This window comes from Canis lupus, chromosome 3 (assembly GCF_048164855.1).
Source record: "Canis lupus baileyi chromosome 3, mCanLup2.hap1, whole genome shotgun sequence".
Classification (NCBI taxonomy): domain Eukaryota; kingdom Metazoa; phylum Chordata; class Mammalia; order Carnivora; family Canidae; genus Canis; species Canis lupus.
In genome coordinates this window covers 11,732,602-11,757,067 of record NC_132840.1, presented here as the reverse complement: position 1 = coordinate 11,757,067, position 24,466 = coordinate 11,732,602, and the positions used below count along the sequence as shown (strand labels likewise).

Sequence of the window (24,466 nt, the reverse complement as noted above, 5' to 3'; positions counted from 1 at the left end):
GTTCTACTGGGTGGGGGGAGGCACTGGGTCCACCCAGCTGGGGGGTAACCACAAAAAGCGGGGACTAGGGCTTCCGCTCGCCATCCACGCGTCTCTTCATCAACCTGTCCCTTTGCTCCATGTTCCTTTCTACATCTCTGAGGTTATGACAGCAGCCTTCAGTTCACGGAAAGCTAAGCGCCAGGTATTGTGCTAAACGGTTGACCAGAGGTCTCGCTCACTCCCTGCGGGGAGGTGGTGTGACCACCTCCACTGTACAGACAAGGAAACTCCAGATTGAAGAGGTTAAGGAGCCCCACATCTCGTGGCCAGTGTGAGGCAGAACTAAGGTACGGATCCCACAGATGGGATCTACAGATTGGGTCCACACTCTCTCCAGTAGGGACACCACTGGGTGTGACAACAGCGGTACCAGGTGATGTCCTCCAAGAAGAGGGCACCTCCACCAGTTCTGGACCACCACGAGTTTGACCTCTTCTCTTCAAAATGTAATTTACCTCACCACTCACCAGATGCCCCATGGCAGAGGGCCAGCCTGGCCCATGGGTCCATAGAGCTGAGATCCTAGAATAATTTTTTTTTAAATCATTCACTGTCTACAGGATGCATTTTGACATCACATCATTTTAATGCCACAGCCATTCTATGTAATAGATTCCATTTTCAGATGAAGAACCTCCTCTAGGAGGTGCATCCTCACTATAGCCCGTAAACTAAACTGTAGCCCCCTGCACCCTATCACCCCATAGCTCCTCCCCAGCAGTAATTCCACCACCACCACCACGAGTGGCACCATGAGCATGTGACCCAGTATGCGTTCCAGCTGCTCCCCCAGCCAGAGTGGATGTCCCCAAGGGTGCCAAACTTGCCCTTTACAGGTCCTGCCCACACCTGCACAACCCACAAACCTGGGGGCACCGTTCCTTCCTGCTTCTCCACCCAGGGACCCAAAACTCCCCAGTATTATGAGCCCCCAAAGATGTCAGGACATAGCCAATATGTTATCTTAACTGGCAGAGGGGAATTAAGGTCACTAATCAGCTGACTTTAGGAAGATCACCCCGGTGCTGGAAATATTCACAAGGGTCCTTAGATGGAAAAGAGGGAGGCAGATGTCAAAGTGAGGCACTGTAAGAGGCACTGCTGGCTTTCAGGATGGAAGCAGGAGGCATCCAGAAACTAGGAAGAGAGTGAGAACAGATTCTCCCTTAGAGCCTGCAGAAGCCCACGAAGGCTTGACTTTAGCCCATTTTGGACTTCGGACCCCCAGCGCTGTAAGATAATACATCTGTGTTGCTCTAAGGAAACAAGTGTGTGATAACTGGTGACAGCAGCAATAAGAAACGATATCCAGGCAAAGACACAGGCCACCTACACATTAGTATCTGTGTTCCCATCCCATTATGAAATGTTGGTAAGATTGTATCTCCCTGTTTTCGTGTGGGTTAACCCTAGTTGCACACACACTCAGCATACTGCCTGCCACCAGAGTGTCACTAAATGACAGCTGTGGGATCTGATCTACTGTGGTTGCTAGGGTCAGAATGGCAAAGGCTTCCTCTACTTCTAGCTGGGAGTTCTGTGGCTGCCTCAGGACTCACAGGGACTCAGAGGGTTCCCAATCTGGGAAGTCCTACTCACCTTTCAGAGAAGGTGCCCACCTGGCACACTGCCTCCTCCTTCCAGGCTGTGAGTCCTCCGAACCTGGCAGATACCTCAAGGGGACAACTTTGTCTGCCCAGGCCCAGGGGATGACCTGCACACACTAACCCCCTGGCAGAGGCAGGGAAGACACTGAAAAGTGTATATGAATGGCTAACACACACATAAAAGACTGACATCATTGGGGCACCCAGGTGGCTCAGTCGGTTAAGAGTCCAACTCTTGATCCCAGCTCAGGTCTTGATCTCAGGGTCATGAGTTCAAGCTCCATGCTGGGTATGAAGCCCACTTAAAAACAAAAACACACAAAAGATTACATCATTAGCCATTAGGAAAGTGCAAATTAAAACCACAATGAGATACCATTATACACCAGTAGAAACTGAGCATCATTTTTAAATGCTTTATTCGTTTCCAAAAGCAGAGTCTACTAAATTGTGTGGATTACAGGGAGCCGAAGAAGAGAAAAAGGCTTCCCCATAAAACCAAAAATAGAGCCACAAAACACTACCAGTAGTTTAAGCAAATAAACTACCACAAATAAACTAATAAACTATTCACCACAATAAAATCCCCACATCATTTCATGCAGTCGTGTGTAACTGGTTCTTGTTCCACTGGATCTTGGATTAGCAGTCTGTTTTCATGAGGCTGTCTTGCTTCTGGAATGAAGAGTCCTGGAAATCCTGACATGGCCCACAGGGACAGTCTGAGAGTTGCTCAAGTGATGTCTGCTCAGAAGCCTTGCACGCAAGAGTATATTCTTTAAAGACTGGATAGTTCAAAGTGCCTGGTACAGTCGTTTTTCATGAGGCTGTAAGACTGTCCTTTGTCACTGAAACACAAACTGCAGCCTGCAACTTTAGAGCAGAGCCTTGGGGAAGCATTAAACAAAAACATCTGTAAGATGACAAAACCTGCATAGTAGCTGTGGTTCATCCAGGACTCTCACCAATATTGCCAGAATGGGGGGAGAGGAAAGGTCTCCATCTGGGGACAGTACAGAACTATTTCCTAAGACTTTAGATGAGTGTTTCTCCTGAGGTTTGTAAAAACATAGGTGCAGTGAGGGCACTGACAAATCTCCAGGGACTTCCCAATCAACACACACACACTCTTTCTAAAATACTTACATTAACCTTTCAAGCATATAAGCTTAACTTCAGGAAGACAGAATGTGTCCTCTGATCTGACAACTCCTCTTGTGCACATCTTACAACAATAACACATCAAACCTAATTATTTCTAGCAGCTCTCTTGTAATAAGAAGCAAAAAACAAATCTTTGTGATGTTCCAGGGCTCCCCTGGGACATCTCAAAGATCACCGTAGGTATAAAAGACATCCTAAAAAGTTCCCTTTTGTTTTTTTTCCCCCTCTATCTATTAAATTATTTGGGAAGGCAGAAATCTCAAGGGTTGTCAGATGAGACATGGACACTTGTTTAACATTGATGTGCCTGAGAAACCACCCTTGGTGACTCAGGTAATGAAGTGCCAACGTTTAAAAGTAAACAGACCCGAGAATCTCAGGAGCCATCCATCCACATAAACACTTGCACGCAGTGTTCACAGCAGCATTATTCATAATAGCCGAAGAGTGGAAGCAATTCTAATGTCCATCAACGATGGGTAAGCAAAACACAGTATATCCACACAATGGGATTATTAGTCACCCATAAAATGCAATGAAGTACTGACACGTGCTACAAATGGGTGAACCTCAGAAACGTGATGCTAAGTAAAAGAGGCCAGACCAAAAAAGGCCACATTTTGTGTGACTCCATGTATTGAATGGCCATGAGAGGCAAATTCTTCGAGACTGAAGGTAATGGTTGCCAGGGGATGGGGGCAGGGGTTACATAAGGGGGAGTGACCACTCATGGGCACAGGGTGTCATTTTGAAATTAGGAACTGGGGATTAATTAGGGCCTCAACAATTAGGAATTCATAAATTAGGAATTAATTCTATCTGGAATTAGGCAGAATTGGATAGAGGTAGGGATGGTTGCACAACCTAGTAATATACTAAAAACCATTGACCCATAGGTGAATATCATCTTCATATTCTTTAAAAAAAAAAAAAAAGCCTATGCAGGCATGGATTATAAAATAAGTAAAATAGGGACACCTGGGTGGCTCAGCGGTTGAGTGTCTGCCTTTAGCTCAGGGTGTGATCCCGGGATCTAGTCCCACATCAGGCTCCCTGCGTGGAGCCTGCTTCTCCCTCTGCCTGTGTCACTGCCTCTCTCTCTATGTCTCTCATGAATAAATAAAATCTTTTACAAAAATAAGTAAAGCAAACAGGAAATGCCCGTTTATATACATATATACATGTGGCACATTCATAAGTGATGAGTTTTTACTAGGTTTTAAAATCACCTATTCTAGGACATGACAAATTCAACAAAAAACACCAGAAAGTCTTCTGGTAAGAAGACTTCTGCTATCTAGAAGAGCCTTCCACAAGGAGGCAAGCCCATTAAACCTGAGGAAACTCTGCTAAAATACAATATATATCATAGCTTTTCTTCAGATGCAGGTTTTATAAAGCAATATACATAAAATTCACTTTCCAAACTTTATACCGTTCCTACTGACCTTTTGCATTCTGGAACAAATGGACACTTTACTACAGGGCAAAGAGGGTCCGCAGGGTCAAAACTATTTTCATAATAATGCTAAAATATTATTCACCTTGACTTGCAATATGTTCACCACTGCTATTTGCAAATGAATCAATAAGTATTGGTAAATGTTTCGATTTGTAATGTGCCAAGTATCGATAGTTTTAACCCACATAAACAAAAGCTCTTTGGGTAATCTCAATAGGCCTTAGGAATGTAGAGGGGGAAACTGCATCTTAAAACACAGTGCTGAGAAAGAAAACAGAATTAAGAAATAGTATAATACCATGTAAGTGAATTAAAAGTGCCTATAACAAGAAAGCAATGATGTTTTGTTAGAGCATTAAAAAAAAAAAAAAAAAAAGACACCCATCGAGCATTCCAGAATGATTGTGTCTGTGGGAGGAGGAGGAATGGCCATGGGAAATCTCATCGAAAGGGATTACACCACCAAGAGAGGGACCTCACATACACCGTTGATAATGATGCCAGGAACTGAAGAGTGAACTTAACACTCATCCTGTGCACGGGGGTCCCCACGCCCCCCACTCAAGAGAATAAAGTACCCAGGGGCTTCCCCACCCAGCTGCAGCTGCCTGGGACAGAGCGGACGCCACACACAGACCCTCTCATAGGCTCCCAGCACCATCTCCTTCCGGGAATGCCAGACCTGGAGGATTTTCTCCAGCAAAGCCAGGCACGGTAAGGAGCAGGGGAGCATCCATAGTGTGAGGAGCAGCAGCAACCAGGATAGGGAAGCTCAGAGGCAACGCAAGCATCTTTATTATGTTCAGACTGCCTACATTGGTGACCAAAGGGTTTTGTTCAGTTGCAGGGATGAGGGTGGGAGTGCTGACCGGGTGGGAAGCACATGCAGGAAGCATCTGTCATCCTGTTAAGTGGATATTTTTAAGATGCATGAGTTAGAGCACCATAGTGCCCATTTGGTGCGGGGGGAGGGGGTTAGGGTACATGCTCCATCGTGTTAAACCAACAAGAAAAACATCAATGATCAGTATCAGATGAGGGGCTGGTTTCTGCTTACCAGGACCCCGACTAGAAGAGAACTTGCCACTTGCCAAAGCAGCACATTCCACTGTCACTCAGCTATGAAGTCTGTCATTGTTTGACCACTACCTGCCCCCTCTGGGACCTGGAGAGACAAATGAGCTGCTAAACCACCAGCCCAGGGCAGAACGGGACAGGCCGGCCTGCAACACCCAGGCCCGGCCAGCTTGTCTTTCCACAAGCAGGGGATGGGTTCTCACTACTAACAGCTCCAAACAGGACCCAGTCTCACCAACTCCCCCTTCAAAGGGATGGCTAAAATCTTCGAGAGCAGAAATTGCTAACAGAACTTAGAGGCTTAAAGCAAAAGCTAGTGTCCTGAATGGTCATTTTAAAAACCGCAGTAAAGTCTTAAAAAGAGTTCTTCTTCCCCACGACAAAACCATGCTCTAAATCACAAAAGCCAAAGCAGCACACCCCGGCTATGGGGCGGTGTGGGGACAGGGCATCGCATCCCCAGGGGGTGACTGTCGGCACACAGGAAGGAGAGGCTGAAGGGGTGCCAGCTGTCCCTAGAGTCCCAGCTTAGAGCAGAGCCTCTGTCCCCCTCCACAGGCGGCCTCTGTAGGTCCTGCGGAGAGGGCTGCTGCTCACAACTCACTTTCCAGGGTCACTGTTCTCAGCGCCCCCCCCTCCCCCGTGTCATGAGAACCACTGAAGTCAGGAGACACTCCTCAGAAGACAGGGTATTTCATCAAAGAGTAAGCGGCTGAAGCCACAGCTGGATTAAACGGTAAGGAGCTGAAGAGCCAGAGGCAGAAGAAAATCGAACCCCAAAAGGGTTCAAAAGTTCTGGAGAGTTAACAGGGGCACAGGAGCCCTCCACCGAGGAGGCGGCGGCGGGCCGGGGCCCACAGCTCACACCCCAACCCCCAGCACCGATGCACCGCGAGTCAGAAAGCAGTTCAATCCCAGCACAAGAAAACGTGAAGCGCGATGATCCACGATCGTGTGATCGAGTTTGATCACAGTGATCCCAGGACAAAATACTGTCGCCACGACGGCTTCAAAGTGTCGGCCTCTGTCTCCTCCACGAGGAGAGGGGGAGCTATCGCTGCACCGTAGCAGGAAGGACAAGGAAGGTGTCGGCCACCCGCTACCCAAAACTCGAGAAGAACATCACACAAGGCTTTGGAAGGCCACTGGCAGCGGGCCATGGCTCGGCAATAGAGCCGGGAAGAAAGAGTGGTTTGAAAAAAGATGTGGCCTTCCGAGGCCCACTGTGCGATGAGGTGTCCAGCATGGGGGGGAACTGGAAGAGGACGCCAAGCAATGGAGGCGGCAGGTGCCCCCTGGGCGCTGGGTCAGCGCTCCCCTGGAACACGAAGGCAACGCCACACAGGACTGAATGAGGACCACAGGCAACAAGTCACGTCCATGCACAGACAGCCGATCAGGAAGGAAAAAGAGCAGAAGCTGCCTGAGGACGTGAAAATGAATTAGCAGAAAATCCAAGCCCTGGAGAAAAAGTTAAAAAAAAAAAACCCACAAAATACAAGAGAGATACTATAAAATTTACAGTTGTACTTTAAATAGGAAAGCCATGAACTCTCACTCAGGTACAGGATGTTAGAAGAGCTCTTGCCCCCTCCCCCGGGGGTACATGCCAATTTGAGATTGGTTTTAGGACAAGCACACATAGAAAGAGAGAGAGCTTCAATAGCGTGTCCTTTCAAAACAGCTCCAAGAAGCAAGCAGCCACCAGAAACTTCCAGGAGAGCGCCCTTGGCGATCAGAGGGCTCCTCTGGCTCGGCCACCAACACAGGTGGGATCCGGCTCCCGGCACCAATAATAAGCCCACCCACGGGGCCTTTCTCTTCTTGCCAAAGGAGCACGTCCAGGCTGGCCTGCAAGTCCCAACACCAATTCCTAGCGGTCCTCTGAGGCCTCAAGTGCCTGGCATGCCTCCCAGTGGGTCCAGCTAGGGTCCCAGATGCAAGAACTCCTTCTCTCCTGAAAAGTTAGATGTCCTTTCCAGAATTTTCCTGATTTCTAAGAGGAAGGTGCCCAGCCCCCTGGGGAGATCACCGCCTCACCCAGGACTTCCTGTCCTTCCACCCATGGTTGGTTCTCCTTAGACCTACCGAGAAAACACAATCTCTACCTTCCCCAAATAAGAACTTCCCTTTGCCCAAGACGGTACATGCAGACAACAATCTGAGGTTTGGGGGATTTAAAAAAACTGTCTAACCACTATTATAAAGTGGTCAAACTGTTTGTTTTGCTCAAACTGTTTCTTCTCAGCATCAACAAGCCCAACTACAAGATCCTCATCATTCACTGGAGGAGCTTAGCCTCCACTAGGGTCCATGTCTGCTGAAGAAGCCGCCACACCTTGTCCCAGGCTTGTCTGAGGTCTCAGCTCCTGATCTCGTTCGTATCTATGCTCTGCTGAAACCCCTCACTTCTGCAGGTTAAGGGCAGGAGAACCACTGTGTCACAGTATCAAAGGGGACCTCACGCGGTGCCCACAAAGATGGCCAATCCAGGGCCAACCCAGTCACCACCACCACCACAATCCTCCCTGGCTCTTCTAAATGAGACTGATGAGATTGCAGGGCCCACCAGTGGAGCCTGGACACACTCTAGCATCAGCTCACCGTCTACATAGCAAATGAGAGGATTCCGTGCTGTTAGGGCAATTTGTACCACTACCCCTGATGCAGTCTGCCTCACTTGAAGAGACTTGCCCATTTCCAAGGAACTGCAAACCTGATACCCCGCCCCATGGCTGCCATGCCCATCTGGGAAACAGAACCTCCAATGGCACAAGTCTATGATAACTTGCAACATCAACTTGGTCCATACGGTACAGCATCTGAGAGTGTTCTTGAAAAACCCAGGAATAATAACCACACTCCCCCTGCAGAGAGCTGGCTCAGTGCCTTTAAAGCAGCCAGCATCATTGCTGGGGTGCACACACCTTACTCAACCCTAGATGTCTTGGTGTGGGTCACATCTGTCATAGCACAGCCGTCGTGTCACAAGAAGCTCGTTGGAATCCTTATCATCGTGTCCACAGGACCAGCTGTGCAGACGACAGTCCAGGTCAACGAATACAAAGGGACTCAAAAGATCACACTAAATGCTTCTGACACACACCTCCAAGCACTGGACACCACATTGATTCTTATACCTGGAGCTACTGACAAGACCCCCAGATCCCACCAGGCGGAGGTGAAGCTCCAGGCAAACCCCAGCCCCCTGGTTTAAAGGCAATCCATCACCCAGGGGTGCTTGTTGCTGCACCCACAGCATTTCCAAAGCTTGCTTCTGCTGCCTGCCATTAGACATCACAGTCCCAAAGATGGAGCCAAAATGTTGGCAAACCCACAACGGAAGGACTGCCCAAAAGCAAGCTCCATGAGCATGCAGAGAAAAATCTTCCAAAGTCTGGAGGAACATTCTTCACTCCTGGGCAGTGACACAGGAATTCCCGGGGACATGTTTGAGCAGATATACAAGGAGTCAAGCCAGAGGAGAGCAGAATGTTATACATCTATGGAGGAGGATTAATCATTTAAAAGGCAGGAGTCAAAGACCCTCATCATATCCAGGACGCCCCAGCACAAGGGCACCCAGTGTCGGGTCCTCTTAGACCACTTCCTAAATAGTGGGGACTTCAAATGCTTCAGATTCTTCTTCCACACTGGGTCCTTCTCCTTAAAACCCTTCTCTGGCTTTTCCCCTGAATGAGGAACTACCAACTTGCGGTCTGTGGTTTAAAAACAAACGAACAAACAAACAAACAAAATGTATTTACCACAAAAGATTACTTCAAGATCTTGTTCTCCACAGAATTAACTATTTAATTTTAATTGTAGCTCAGGTCTTACTAGTAAAGGACTGAGTGATTAAGTTGCATTTACTGCTCTAAAATCCCTGTAGGTCTGAGTGAAAAAAAGAAATACAATAAAAACCAAGTTTCAATTGATCCAGCTGCCCAGCCAGGTTAAGGAACCAGTCGTTTATATCAAACGGGGCTGGGGTTCGGAAAGACTGTGGCCCGTCAACTTTGAAAAATCCTTTGCCAGGATTTCACTGGACCCTCCGACTGTGCACAGAAGTTGGCAGACACGCCGAGGCTCAGAAAATTAACTTTTGCTATAAATTTCAGTACAGCGCATAATGGCCACTCGCGGAGGGCTCGCTGCATAGAGAACTGTACAAAGCAGGAGCTCTCTGCCAGAGGCAATCTGTCCCCCCTCCCTGAGGACATTTAGCAACACTTGGAGACATTTTTGATTATCATAACTAGCATCTCATGGGCAAGAGCTACAGATGCTAATCATCCTACAATGCACAGGACAACCCCAAGACAAAGAGTTATCCGGCCCCAAATGTCAATAGTGCCGAAGCTGGGAAATGGTAGTCTGGAATAAAGACACTTGAATCCCCCAAGATATCCAATCTGGAGTCCGGACCCCCACCACCACCCCGCAACCCCCCCATCTTAGACGTAAACTCTGTGCTTGGGGAGAAAAGTGACTTATGCACAAAGACACAGACACAAGGCTCTGCGGTCTTGGAGGGGGTAGTTCACCAGTCCCTGATGCCAGTCAAGCCCTGACACCCTCCCCTGCAATATCAAGCACCCAAAGATACTGAGGTCAAGAACTCTTCCATTTTTTTTCCATCCTTCTAAGTAAAAGAGAGAAAGCCTGATCAAAAGAACCTGTGGCCCATATTACCCCATTTAGACCTCATAGGCCTGTAATCAGGTCAGGACTGTTGCAATCACCAGGTGACAGAGAAAGATACTGGGGGACAGAGAAGGTTAGATAACTTTTCCAAGGTGACACAGCCAGCAAGTGACAGAGCCGCAGGCATGGCCAGAGCGCTCCACGTTCAGGATCCTGGCAAGGCAGGGCACTCCGACTCCAGTCTGGCTTCCCCTGGGGTTTGCGCTCCTGGGCCGCTTTCAGCTCGCCTGGAGACAAGTCATCAAAGACACCTGGCCAACCCTGCCACACCACCCTCGGCAGGGCCAGCGGCGCCCGAGGCTCTGGCGTAGACGCGGACCACTGGAGTAGAGCGGAGGCCGCGCCCTCCTGGGGCCACCACGCTTGCAGGGAGAGGGACCCTGCAACGCCTCTCCCGCCTCTCCTGAGCTGCGGGACCGGGCAGGTGGCGCGCTGGCACCGGGCAGGCCAGGAGGCCGCGGTCTGGGTCAGCTCCTTCCCATCTCCCACCACGCTCACCTGTGAACGCGACCCACTGCCCAGGGCAGCCGATTCACGAAGCTGGCAAGTCAGCTCCAAGGCACATCCCCCCTGCATCTGCGGTCACCCAAGCTGCCCGCCCAGATCCTGCCAGGCCCCTCTCTGTGCTCCCCAGAGGCCTGCAGCCAGCATCTGGAAAATAATCAGTACTGGCGAATCCCTGAGGAGTCCTCAGTCTTCCTCCAGGAAACCTCTCCTTGGTTCCCCAAGTCTCTTTGCTTTTGTTCCATAGCAAGAGGTGGCTCTGGGCGCTGGCGGGCTGCGGTGCAGGGACCGGGCTGACTCCTCCTCCAGCTCAGACCGATGCCCAGGTCAGACATCTGTGCCCCAGGGCTCATCCTCTGTCCTCTTTTCCTGCCATTGACTCTTCAGTCTCACCACCGGCTTCCTGTTGAAAGCCACCCAGCGTGGCCCCTGTGACAAGCAGGAGATTGCATTGGAGCAAACGGTCTTCACAGGCACATTTTTCTTACAGTTTGCAAATATGTGTATTCAAATAGAAAATGTTTTGTTTCAGAAAACAATAGCCAACCCAGTTTGGCAGGCGTTACCCATTTGCCATATGTGCAGTACTGCCCCATCTGGACCCGACTGGAGCTCCTTTTTTTTTCTTTTTTAAAGATTTTAAATATTTATTCATGAGAGACAAAGAGAGAAGCAGAGACAGGCAGAGGGAGAAGCAGGCTCCCTGTGGGAAGCCCAATGTGGGACTCAATCCTAGGACCTCGGGATCATGACCTGAGCCAAAGGCAGGCGCTAAACCGTTTAGCCACCCAGGTGCCCTTGGAGCTCCTCTTTTAAGGGGCCTCTACTCTATTCCTTAACTGGCCTCTCTCTTCCTCCTAATTGTGCCTGGGTGCCTTTGGGGAGGATTGGGGGTGGGGGAGTGTGGAATGCCAAGTGTAGGCCCAGTCCCCACAGCAGGAGGAGGTGAAATGTTCTGGACTCTGATTCCCTCAGGGCAATGTTTGAGGCCACAAAGCATGATGGTCCACACAGCAGCACCACAGCTCAGGATGATTTGGGGGGGTGCTCTGCATTCTAGAACAGGCTGGAGAGTATGAACTCTGCCATTTGATGGAGAACAAAGAAGCCCATAAGGGAAGTGAATGTGTCAAGATCACAGTGTCAGGGTAGGGACTAGAGCTGCAAGGGCTCCAGGCTTTAGAGTATTTGTGAGCTGGTGGCATCATCAGAACCCTCTTTTCATCCCAGAGAATAGGCTGTGAAGACCAGGGTCTCCTCTCCCTGACTCGGCCCTGAGAAGAGGAGCCAGCCAACTGCCCTAGGTTCAGAGCTGCTGCAATTTCACTTGTGGGCATCCTGCCCCTGAGGTCAGCATTTCTGGTCAAGAGGGAGAGGACCACGGCACCAGAGGTAGGGATCCAGGTGGGGCCAGAGCACCTCTTGCTGTCTAACTGCTAAGCAACCCAAACTTCAGGTCTACCTCTCAGATTTCTTGGAGTCCCTGCCTGAGAAAGCTGAAGGTAGGGTTCAGGGCATACCCCTCCTGGAGAGTTCCTCCTTTCGCTCTAGACAATCCTACGGGAATACTGCTGGGATCCCTGTTAATGGGAAACTCATGCCACCATCATTTCCTTTCTCTCCCTTGCTGCACCACATAGTGTGGTGTTTTTTCTACAGCCCAGCCAATCAGGTTTGGTACTTTAAGGATCAGACATGATGAGCCCCGGTTCCAGTCCTTGTGGAGTTTCTTAAGTGAGGCAGATAACCAAAGAAAACAGTGAAGCAAAGATTTGATGGGTTGAGTGCAGTGGAATGGGGGACCAAGCACCCAGAGGGACTCTAGTGGCAAGACATCTAGAGCTCTGAAGAGGAAAGAAAGGTAGACAGAACATGGAAAGGCCATTTCTGGAGGCAGGAACAGACACAGCCAATGCCCCTTCTCACTTGTCCCTTGTCCCAACTGCTTCCTCTTCCTCCTTCCTGCCCTCCCTCCTAATTCACCATGGATCACAGTGGTTGTCACCTCAAGAATCTACCCACCTCTCCTGACTGGCCTGTCTAGCTAAGTCCATGTCTGGGGGGATCCCTGTGACTCTCCCAGCCCTCTTACCTCAGCCCTGCTGATGAACACTTGGTTTCCTGAATCCTGTACAAGCCTGTCCACAATCTGGACACTTGAGAATTCATTACGTGAGAGATACTTCTTACACAGGGGATTCAGCAAAGTCTAAACCATCCTTTGCCTTTAAGAAAGAGAAATCATCCCAGGGAAGCAAGAAACGTAAGAGTCATGCTGAGGGAAGAAGTTTCTCTGCAAGTTCAGAGGAAGGATCAAGCTCACTCTGGGCCATTTTAAGGCAAGAGGAAGTGGGGAGGAAGAGATATGATCCCTATGGGTAACGGTGGTGGTAGTGGTGGGATTTGCATGTGGAGAGGCAATGGAGTTAGGAGCAATGACTTGGAGCAGGAAGCCTCAGGATGAATCGCCTGGACGACCACAGGGAATATTTCCCAGGAGGCAACTGGAAGCAAGAAAGAAACATAATAAAAAGTGTGCTTATAGAGATTCCCAAGACAAAGGGTGGCCAGTCTCTGCAGAGGCTACGATCAACCTGCACTGCAGCCCAGGAGGGTGGGAACAGCTTAAGGTCACCTGCATTTAGCAGAGCCTTGGCCCTTGAAGGCATCCTGCAAATGACCATCTCCATGGGAGGCCTGCCTTTAACCCAAGGGCCATTTAATACTCAAGGTCCAGATCAGAAGAAGTTATACTCTTGTACCTTAAGCTTGTTTCAGCATAAAGTAGGGATGATAATAAAAAAAATAAATAAAAACCGGGATCCCTGGGTGGCGCAGCGGTTTGGCGCCTGCCTTTGGCCCAGGGCGCGGTCCTGGAGACCTGGGATCGAGTCCCACGTCGGGCTCCTGGTGCATGGAGCCTGCTTCTCCCTCTGCCTGTGTCTCTGCCTCTCTCTCTCTCTCTCTCTGTGCAACTATCATTAAAATAAATAAATAAATAAATAAATAAATAAATAAATAAATAAATAAATAAATACCTCCAAAGGCGACATTAAGGACACTTCCATATTCCATACCTGGCATCCAGTGACCACTTGCTATCATGAGACTGTTCTATTTCTTAAAAGCCGCTCTCCCCCGGGCTTCATGGCTTTGCACCAGCCCCTGGTCTTGCTCCCTCAATCTCTTCTTGCCCTCTAATAGTGGCATTCCTGAGTACTGCACATATCTGAAAGCTCTTTACATACGCGGGTCATTTAATCCCACCACGGTGCTTTGAAGATACTGTTCCTTCCCAATTTAAAGGCAAGAAAACTTAAGGACAGAGCTCCCACGTGCACAGTAGGGGACTGAACGGGATTACTGGATCAGACACCCCGCTCCTAATCACGCGTGCCCACGGCCCCATCCAGGACCCTCGAGCCACACCTTCTCCCTCCATAACCTCTCCCTGGCAGCTGTGGGGGCCAATCTCACTTCGTTTTGAGCCTCCCATCTTTTCCTTTGATCAACGGACCCACATTTCCAAAGGCCAGTGGAATATACGCACATGGAGGTCTGTCTTCCCCTGAAACCTGACCAGCTCCAGCACCCCGACCCTTTCGTCCAGCCTCAGCCTCAGGGCTCCTCCACCAGGGCACAGGGTCCATTCTACCCCGAAGTCTCGTTCAGCGTGACCAGGCCCATCTTCCTGCCTCTGAAGTGGGGGCCTGGAGGGCAGCAACCTGTCCTCAAGGGGCAGGCCGGCTCACAGACCCACGCACAGTAAATGCAGGACCTACATCAAACCGGTGACCCTCCCGGCTCCCCTACTCTGGTTCACAGCAACCACCTTTCATCTGGTCCTCCGAGACTGGAAGCTGTCCCCTCGACCCATCCCTCTCCAGCAGCCTTCCCGTTCCTCCAACTGTCCTCTCTGCTTGGAACCACCTACCCCTCAACTGCTTCTCGGATTGTTCCCTTTCCCCACATTCTAACTGACCAACGGTACACCACAGGCCCCAGAAGGTTCACTCAGGTCAAATCCAAGCCCCCTTGAGTCTTGACCACACCCTGGCCCCTGTTAGCATGAACTTCCAGCGTCCATCTCACCCAGTGAACCAGAAACTCCTTGGGGACAAGGAACTGGCTTTTCTTCCATTTTTCATCCCTATAAGACTGATCAGCCTGGCACACAAAACCTTTAATGTATTTTTGAGTAAGTGAATTTGGGTATTTAGTTAAAGCAGAAAGTGTCTCATTCATAAGGGAGCATTTTATTTAATTAACATTTAAAAAATATCATATGTATTTCCTGACAGAGAAATTGCCCACACCCACAGCCCAGGTCTACGCTCCTCATCACGCAGCCATCACACCTGCCACGTTTTATTGATCCATTTGTTTATTCTGTTTGAGTGTTGATGAGTCCTTCAACATTTCAAGGACAAAGTTCACCTGATCCAGGGGAATTTGCACCTCAATACCAGAAACACCCAGGGAGTGTGTTAATACAATCTGAGCCCCATTTCTAAGATTCGCTGAAGCAGAACCTCGTTTTTAATGTTCAAAACTTTCCAAGTAATCATTAAAGCTCCCACAGACCCTCCACCCAGCTTCTCCAGATGTTAACACGTAACAGTTACCACAAGGATCAAAACCAGGAAATGAACATGGAGATGTTAACTCAGCCACAGACTGCACCCAGGTTTTACCAGTTGCTCATTAATGTCCCTTACATGTTGTAGGAGCCAATCCAGGGTACCATCCGGCACTCAGCTGTTTGAGTTTCCATATCCCCATGTGATGAGTGTGCCTGAACACATTTCCATGTTTGAGGACCATCGTCATTGGGTCACTGGGTGTGTGTGCAAATTGTCTGCTTACATCTTTTCTCATTTTTCTTTTGGAGATTTTATCCTCTGTCCCTCAATTCTCAAGAGTGCTCTATGTGTCAGGATTTTAAGCATTCCATCTTTGTAGCAAAGCCCAAGTACTGGGGGCTGCGAATATTTTCTCTCAATTTTTTAGTTATTTTGACTTTATGGTGTTTTTTGCCATGTCCAGCTTACCAATGATTCCTTCACTCGCCTCTGGATTCAGAGTCAGTTTGAAATCCGTTCCTTACACTGAGCTCAAGGGGAACTTACCCATGCTTCTTTTCCCCCCACTAGTACTTACAGGGTTTCATTTTTTACATGTAAATTCATGATCTGTTTGAGTATATTCTTCTATATGTGAGCTACGAATTTAAGTTTATCTTTTGAAATGACTGCCCAGCTTCCCAGCATCATTTATTAAGAAGTCTATCACTGCTCTGAGATTCAAGATGCCATCTTTATCATACACTAACTTTCCATCTGTATTTAGGTTCATTTCTGCACTTTCTATCCCACTGGTCTGTCTATTCATGTGCCACGGCCACACTGTTGTAATTACAGAGACTTTATGGTTTGTTTTAATGTCTGGTGAACAAACACTAAAAGACCTTCCCCCCTTTTCAATGTTTCCCTAGATACACTGCCAGGCTTACTTTTCATATGAACCTTTCTATCAATAAACCACGTCCCTCTCTCTAAACAACTCCAAGAAGTAAGAAGTCACCAGAAACTTCCTAAAAGACACCTTCAATGCCCAGAGAGTTCCTCTGGCCCAACTATCAACACAGGCAAAATCTGGCTCCCAGCACCAATAATAAGCTAATAATAATAAGACCCTGTGGGGTCTTACTCTTCCTGCTGAAGATGTTTCATTTGGACTGGAAGCCCAAAAACCAGTTCCTAGGAGTCATCTGGGGTCTCAAGTGCATGGTATGCCTCCTAGCGGGCCCAGCTGGGGGTCCCATCCACAGATAAAGAAATCCTTTTCCTCTAAAGAACTGGATGTCACAGACCACCTGTCATCTCTCTGATGTCCATGGTCACACCAAAACAAAGATGCCGGCTCCATCAGGACGCTCCACCACAGCCTCACCCAGGAGCACCTCCCGTGCTACCCCACACCCCAGCCCATGATTCCACATCCAGTTCCCTGAGACCTACTGTGAAGACACCATCTGTGCTTTCCCCAACTTCCTTTTGCCCAAGAGGGTGCATGCAGACAACAATCTGAGGTTTGGGGTTTTCTTTTTTTTTTTTTTTTAAGATTTATTTCTTCATGAGAGACGGGGGGGGGGGGGGGGGCACAGAGACACTGGCAGAGGGAGAAGCAGGCTCCACACAGGGAGCCTGATGTGGGACTTGATCCCGGGTCTCCAGGATCACGCCCTGGGCTGAAAGCAGGCGCCAAACCGCTAAGCCACCCAGGCTGCCCAGGTTTGGGGTTTTCAAACACTGTCTGACTGCTACAAAGACCACTGCCTTCTATAGAATGATCTTAGTTCAGCTCCTACCAGCTCTATAAGTAACTCAGAAATATATGATGAATTTAACGCTGTAAATCAGTACTTTTTTGTGGGTGAAGAGCAACCATTCCCCAGTTACTTTGATGTGTAGTCGGTTTGGAAGCCAAGGAAATGTAACTGACCGGGCTGGGCTGCGGCAGCTCTGGGGGCTGCTCCTACTCCCTACGGGGTGCCCTTGAGAACAGCTGGACTCTCCATACCAGGTAGTGAGTAGGGGAGCTCAGCAAAGCCAGAGAAGGCTCTCCAGCTCACACGGCTTCAAAGGATCAGTGACAAGCAACAGTCACCGCAGCTGCCTCTCCATGCTAGGCGAATGCTGCACACTCTAGAATAGTATCTCCCTTCAATCTTCAGCAGCCCAGGGAGGCAGATTCAGGTATGATCGCCATTTTATGAGAATAGAGGGGTTAAAACAACCAACCACGGCAGACCCGGAGATGAAGAGGCACCTCACTCCAGCAGCCGCACACAGTTGTCTCCAAAACCTGGTCTTCTAAGGGCATTATGAGAAGTGCAAGGCAGAGGACTCGTCCCCAGGCCCCTAGGTTGCATGGCCACAGCCCAGGGAACTTATGGGACGCTGGTATCCTAAAATAAGCTGCAAGGGATTCACCTAGTTGCTTCACAGAGGAGAAACAAACCCAGAAAGTGAAGAGACTTTCTTCAGATCACAAAGCCAGTCAAAGTCCAAGCAAAGACCAGAGTCCAGGTCTCAAAGGCAAGGCTCCTGACATTCCCGCAAAGCATGTAGGTGTTAGAGGTGATGCAAGGCTGCCCCCTGAAGGAAGGGTAGCAAAACTGCAGGCATTCCTTCTGAGACCCTGGGCAGCTTCACTTTGCTTGCTGGTGGACTTCATGACCTTGGCCCTCCCTGGGGGCCAGGCGGGGGTAGTTCTCCTTTCTCTACTGGTGCCCCCCTGTGGAATCCTCAGGACCCCCTATCTGGGGCCCAATACACACAAAGCAGTTTTCCCACTCACTGCGTCCCTGAAATCAGGGCCCCAAGGAACACCTAGAGAGAATGGCTCTTCATTTCTCTAAGAGGCACTGGGATGGGTGCAGAATCTGAGACAGTAAACCTGTCCGTCTCCCCAAAGGTGATAACTTGCTGGGTGTCTCAAATACAATCTCCGGTGACCCGAGGGCTGGAATGGAAACAGAGGGGAGGACTAAAGAATCAAGGGAGGGGCTCGTGGCAGGCATTGTAGCTGAGCTAAGTGTGAGGAGGAGCTGATTTCAGAAATGAAGAAGCCGGTAAGAAAGTCCCAGGGAAACAGAGAAGACAGGGCCACCCCCCCACCCCCACCCCCCCGGCTCACATCCCCTGGTGCCTGCATTTCCCCTCAGTTCCCTGCCCACCCAAGTTTTGGGGCGGGAGGGATCTCCAACATTGACTCCTTACAATAAGCCCGTACCCTCTGCTGCACCTGCCTCTCCTCTCAGACCCTCCACTCTCAGTAAGCTAAAACTAGTTCTTCTGTGCCTGTGGCAGAGGGCCCAGAAAAATCCAAAGGGCCCAGAAAAATCCAAACCAACCTCTGCCCCAGAGAAAGAGAAGTCATCTCAGGGGAAGAGCAAAGCTTTCGAAGAAGTGACCAAGAGCAAGAAATATCTCTGCTTGGGAAGCTTGGCTGGCTCAGCGAGTGAGCATCTGCCTTCGGCTCCGGGCGTGATCCCATGGTCCCGGGATCGAGTCCCACATCAGGCTCCCTGCATGGGGCCTGCTTCTTCCTCTGCCTGTGTCTCTGCCTCTGTCTCTCTCTCTCTGTCTCTCATGAATACATAAATAAAATCTTTTAAAAAAGAAAGAAAGAAAGAAATATCTCTGCTAGCTCCAGGCTGCTGTGCAAGAGGAGCCCAGGAAACAGATTAGGATGAGTGGGCAGCGGGCGGGGAGAAAGGCAGGAAGGCCCTGCAGACTCACGGTGGGAGAGGTGGAGGGAGCTCTGGCTTCACAGCTCTAGGGGTGCCTGGGAACCCCTCCTGCTGTTGGTTTCCACCTCCTACTCTGGGAGCAGAACTTGTGCCACCCCTGGATGAAAGGGAGAAGCCACAAAGGCAAGGTCGGGTAGCAGCTGAGAGAAAAACAAACCCAAGCCCCTGACTCCCGTGCAGGGCTGTTGGCTCAGTGCAGCCTCTCCCACCAGCTGCCAGCTGCGGGTCTGGGCAGGAGATGGTAGCCGAGGGTGGCTTGGGGTGGAGCCCAGAGCCCCCACCACCCACCACTGAATGTGGTGTTCTTAGGGGTGCCTCAGATCCCGTCCGTGGATCACAGATCATCCAGTCAATAGAAGAGGCAACTGAGAGCAATCTGGAAGCACAGGATACCCTACCGGCACTTACTGCTCTGAGAAATCAGGAAAGGAAGAGGGAATCCGTGTGAACTGTGGTACAAGAGATCGCCTGAAACCTGTTTCCAATGGAGCACCAAACCCCTTGAAGGCGCAAGCACCCGGGAGCCGCGAGTCCTACCAGATACAAAAACATACGGTTACTCTGCCCAAAGCAAGAATTCCCCGAGGGCTGGGGCGCGAACACGCTGACAAGGCCGCACAGTCCTCTTACCCCATAACAATGGGGCAGGAGGGGGACAGGCGGCGATTCCCTGGGAGCCGCCCCGCTGGGCATCCGCAGCAGAAGCTTCCCCGCAGGACTGGGGGGGGGGGGGGGGGGGGAGGCGTCCTGGGGACGGTTGTGCTCGGGCCCACCCAGCCCTCTGCCCGCCCGCTCGGGAATGGCGTCGCTCGTCTGCCCTTCAAGACGAGATGCCCCCGCATGTAATAAGGGAGCAGACCTCGGAGAAGAGAATCCAAAACTACAGAGTCTAGTAAACTGGCAAGACCGAGGTAACCGCAGACTCTTCCCTGTTTTCCTACTGAACCCACACCCCAAGAGCCTTCTGGAGTCCTCTCTCCCGCTCCCCGTCCAGCACCAGGGCTTGGAGGCCCCCGCCCCGCCCCCGCCCCGCCCCGCGGGTGAGCTCCGCCAGCCTGAGGTGCCCCCGCGGCCAGCAGCCGCCCTCAGGCCCACACCCCGGCCCCCTCGGAGCCGCCCCCCGCCCCCCGCCCCCGGGGTTGCCGGGAGAAGCCGACGCGCGGGGGCGGCTCGGGCGGCGGACCGGGCCGCCGGCGCTTCCCTTCGCCGGGAAAGGGGCCCTCCGGCGCAGCGGCCCTCTTGGCGCAGTGGGCAGCGCGTCAGTCTCATAATCTGAAGGTCCTGAGTTCGAGCCTCAGAGAGGGCACGGCGTTTTGCTGTGCCGCGGCGCGAGGCTGCTGGAAGCCCCGGGGAGCAGGACGCCGCCCGGCCGAGGAGCGGGGACGCAGCGCAGGCGGGAGGAAGGACGGGCCGCCCGCGCCCGCAGGCCAGAGCCGTAAGTGAGGCGGCGCGGGGAGGCGGACGGAGCGTGGCCGCAGCGCGGCTGCTTTTGCGGCATCCGAGGAAGTGCCCTGCGGACGCGTCCGGTCGCCCCGCCTTGTCTGCTGCCCGGAGTCCGCGGCCCCCGCGCCGTCCCGGCTTCTCCCGAGGCTGCACCGTCGCTCCGCCGCAGACCCGGCTGGCGGGGGCCGGGGGGGGGGGGCACCTGGGCAGCCGGCCCCGCCCCCGGGTCCCAGGACGGCCAGGTGGGGCGCCCGCAGGTGACCCAGGCCGCGCCCCGGTGCCCCGGCGGAGCCCCGCGGGCCTCGGGATTCGTCCACCGGGGCCTCGACTGGGGTTTCGTCCCCGTTCATGCTTTACGAGTATATTTCTTCTTCTTTTCCGAGATAGAGAAATTTCTAGTTTTCTTGATTTCCTACTTTTCTTTTCTTGATTCACTTCTGTCTTAAAGGGTCGCGTGGTGGTCACAGGGATATGGTTTGAGGCGGGGCTCCCGAGCCAGCGGTTAAGAATTGTTGAGGGGTTTTTGGTGCAAAAGGGTGGTTTTATTATAGAGCCTGGGCGGGGCCCGTGGGCGGAACGAGCTGCACTGGGATTTTTGAGAAGCCTTCCTTACATACTTTGCAGTCGGGGGAGGGAAAGATGAGGGAGTTTCCAAAAGTATTTTCATATGTTAAAGAAGATTTACGGGATCCTGGAGACCTGGTTGTGGTGCAGCCGTGGGTGTTTTTCCCTCTAGCAAAGCATTCGCTGTAAGACACCTGGGAGTTCGCACGAATGTCCTACTCCGCCCGCCTCAAGTGCTTCACTGGGCTGCAAGTTGTAAGGAAATCTAATTTTATCTACATTTCTTTTGCCTTTGTTCTTCACAGCAACAAAATATTTTTAGTATATTTTAAGTTTTTTATGTTATATATTTTATACTTTTATATCTTTTAAAATTATTTTTATTTTATATTTATTCTTTTTTTATTCTTTTTTTTTTTTTAATTTTTATTCTTAAGTAAGCCCCACAACCCCCAGAGGGGCTTAAACTCACTGCCCTGAGGTTGAGTCACGTGCTCGACCAGCTGAGCCAGCCAGGTTCCCTGGTCATAGAATATATTCTGTAAGAATTAAATCCTCTGAAATTGATAGCTCAGTGTTTGGTTGCATTTTGTAAATGCTTTTTTTCTGAATGTGGGAAAAAATATGTATTCTGTACTGGTTGTATGCATTGTACTCACGTTTACTCATGTTTCCTACTCACGTTAATCTTCTATATTCTCTTTTAAAATCTGTAGGTTGTTTTTTTTTTTAAGATTTTATTTATTTATTCATGATAGACATAGAGAGAGAGAGAGAGAGAGGCAGAGACACAGGCAGAGGGAGGAGCAGGCTCCAGGCCCGGAGCCCGACGCGGGTCTCTAAGCCCAGGACTCCAGGATTACACCCTGGACCAAAGGCAGGTGCCAAACCGCTGAGCCACCAGGGATCCCCACCTTCTGTTATTTTTAAGACTTCTGTTTGAACTATTGGTTATTGATAGATTTTTTCTATTTTGTCAATTTGTATATATTTTTTATGATTACATATTTTATATGTATGTAAAATTTAATATATATTTATGCATTAATAAGTGCATAAAGCATATAATTCTTGTATCTCTGTTGTGAATTGAACCTGAACACTTATAAAATGTTCACCTTTGCTGCAAATATTGCTCTTTTTTTTTTTTAGATTTTATTTACTCATGAGAGACAGAGGGAGAGAAAAGCAGGCTCCATGCAGGGTGCCTGACCTGGGACTCGATCCTCGGTCTCCAGGATCACACCCTGGGCTGAAGGCAGTCCTAAGCCACTGAGCCACCTGGGCTGCCCTGCTTTTTATTTTAAACTACATGTGGTGGGCAGCCCCGGTGACGCAGCGGTTTGGCGCCACCTGCAGCCCAGGGCGTGATCCTGGAGACCCCGGATCCGTCGGGCTCCCTGCATGGAGCCTGCTTCTCCCTCTGCCTGTGTCTCCGCCTCTCTCTCTCTGTGTCTATGAATAAATAAATAAAATCTTAAAAAAATAAAATAAGCTACATGTGGTCTAATAGTAATATATCAGTTTACTTTTATTTAGTGTGTACAAGAAAGCATCTTTTTCCATGAGTTTCATACTTTCGGTCGGTATCCTTGTTTTAATGTCTCCTTTAAACACATACACTGGAGCAGCTACCTTTGGCTCAGGTCGTGATCCTGGGGTCTGGGATTGAGTCCTGCATCCCCTGTAGGGACCTTGCTTCGCCCTCTGCCTGTCTCTGCCTCTCTCTCATGAATAAATAAATAAAATCTTAAAAAAAGAATAATAAAAAATAAACACCTACATTTGTTGTATTTTTAATCCAGTCTAATAACCCCTACAGGTTAATAGGAATATATACTCTATTCAAATTTAACATAATTACTGACATGTTTGAATTCAAATCTACCATTTTAATAAGGTTTCCCTTTTTGTTCTGCCTGTTGTCTGTTGCTCTTTTATTTTTGTTTCAAGTTTTTATTTAAATTCTAATTAGTTGAGACGTCTGGGTGGCTCAGCGGTTGAGCATCTGCCTTCAGCTCAAGGCATGATCCCTGGGGTCCCGGGATAAAGTCCCGGATCCAGGGATGGAGTCCCAGATTCAGCTCCTTGCAAGCCTGCTTCTCCCTCTGCCTATGTCTCTGCCTCTCTCTGTGTGTGTCTCATGAATAAATAAAAAATCTTTAAAAAAATTCTAATTAGTTAACATGTATCTTTTCTTTTGGATTGCTTTATTCTTATATTAATAGTAGATTAATATCAAATTAATGGGTTAATAGATTATATTGATTATAAATATAAATACTAATATTAATGTTATACTTGTTTATGCCAGCATTTTCCCTCTTTTTTTGAAAACTATACCCTTGTTTAATATTCTTTTAGTAATTAACCTAGAAATTTCAATGCTACTACTTGACTTATGGAAACTACTGCTAACAGGGGTTTTTACCTTTTTTTTAAGTTATCTCTGTGCCCAACGTGGGGCTCAAACTCACAACCCTGAGAGATCAAGAGTCGCATGCTCTATGGACTGAGCCGGCAAGCACCCCAGGACTTATACCTTCCAGAAAAAATTTTATAATTCTTTTACTTTATCACTCCAGTTATTACTCTCCCAAGTTACATGCTTTTTTCTTGTTTCAGTTCTCTTGGACACATGCCTAAGAGTGGGGTTGCTGGGTCACATGGTGATGCTATGTTTAGCATTTTGAGCTACCAATTATTGTTCAAAGCAGCTGCACTATTTGGGATTCCAGTTTCTCCACATCCTTACCAACACTTGCTGTTGTTGGTTTTATTCTAGCCCTCCTAGCAGATGTGAAGTGGTATTTCCTTGTGGATTTGATTTGTATTTTCCTAATTATGGTGAGCATCCTTTCCCCTCCTTGCTGGTCAGCCATCAGTATACCTTCTTTGGAGAAATGTCTATTCAAATCCTTTTGCCCTTTTAAAAATTGGTTTCCTTGTCTTCTTATTTTTGAGTTCTAAGAATTCTTTATATGTTTTGGATAGAAGCTCCTTACCAGAAGCAGGATTTGCAAATGTCCTTTCCCCTTCTGTGGGTTGTCTGCCTCTGTTCTTGATGGTCTCCCCTAGGTGCTCATTTTTTATTCTGATGAACTTTATTTTTGAAGAAATAAACATTGCAATTGGAGTTAAAGCTCCTTTTTTGTCACTTAATGACACAATTTCTCTCCCTACCTCCCCAGAGATTACTTCTATTCTAGATTTGATCTCTAATTTCCTAGTTGTTTTTTTAATCCTGTAAAATACACATAACAGAACTTATACCATCTTAACCATCTTGAGGTATACAGGTCAGTGGCATCGAGCACATCCACATGGCTGTGCCACCATCACCACCATCCATCCCCAGAGTCCCTCTCATCTTGCAACACTGAAACTCTGTCCCTGTCAAACACCAAGCTCCCATTTCTTGCTCTCTCTCAGGCCCTTGTAACCACATTCTGCGCTCTGGCTCTAGGAATCATCTAAGTACCTCATAGGACTAGAATCACAGTATATGTCCTTTTGGGATTGGCTTAGTTCGCTTCCCACGCAATCTTCAAGGTTCATCACATTATAGCGGGTGTCAGA

General features: G+C 49.3%; 1 non-coding gene across 1 annotated transcript; it reads left to right on the top strand.

Annotated features, from left to right (window-relative positions):
• The first annotated feature begins 20,113 nt into the window (after positions 1-20,113).
• Positions 20,114-20,186, top strand: TRNAM-CAU (transfer RNA methionine (anticodon CAU)). The gene has a single exon. It is a non-coding gene; the product is annotated as a tRNA-Met (tRNA).
• Positions 20,187-24,466: the final 4,280 nt, after the last annotated feature.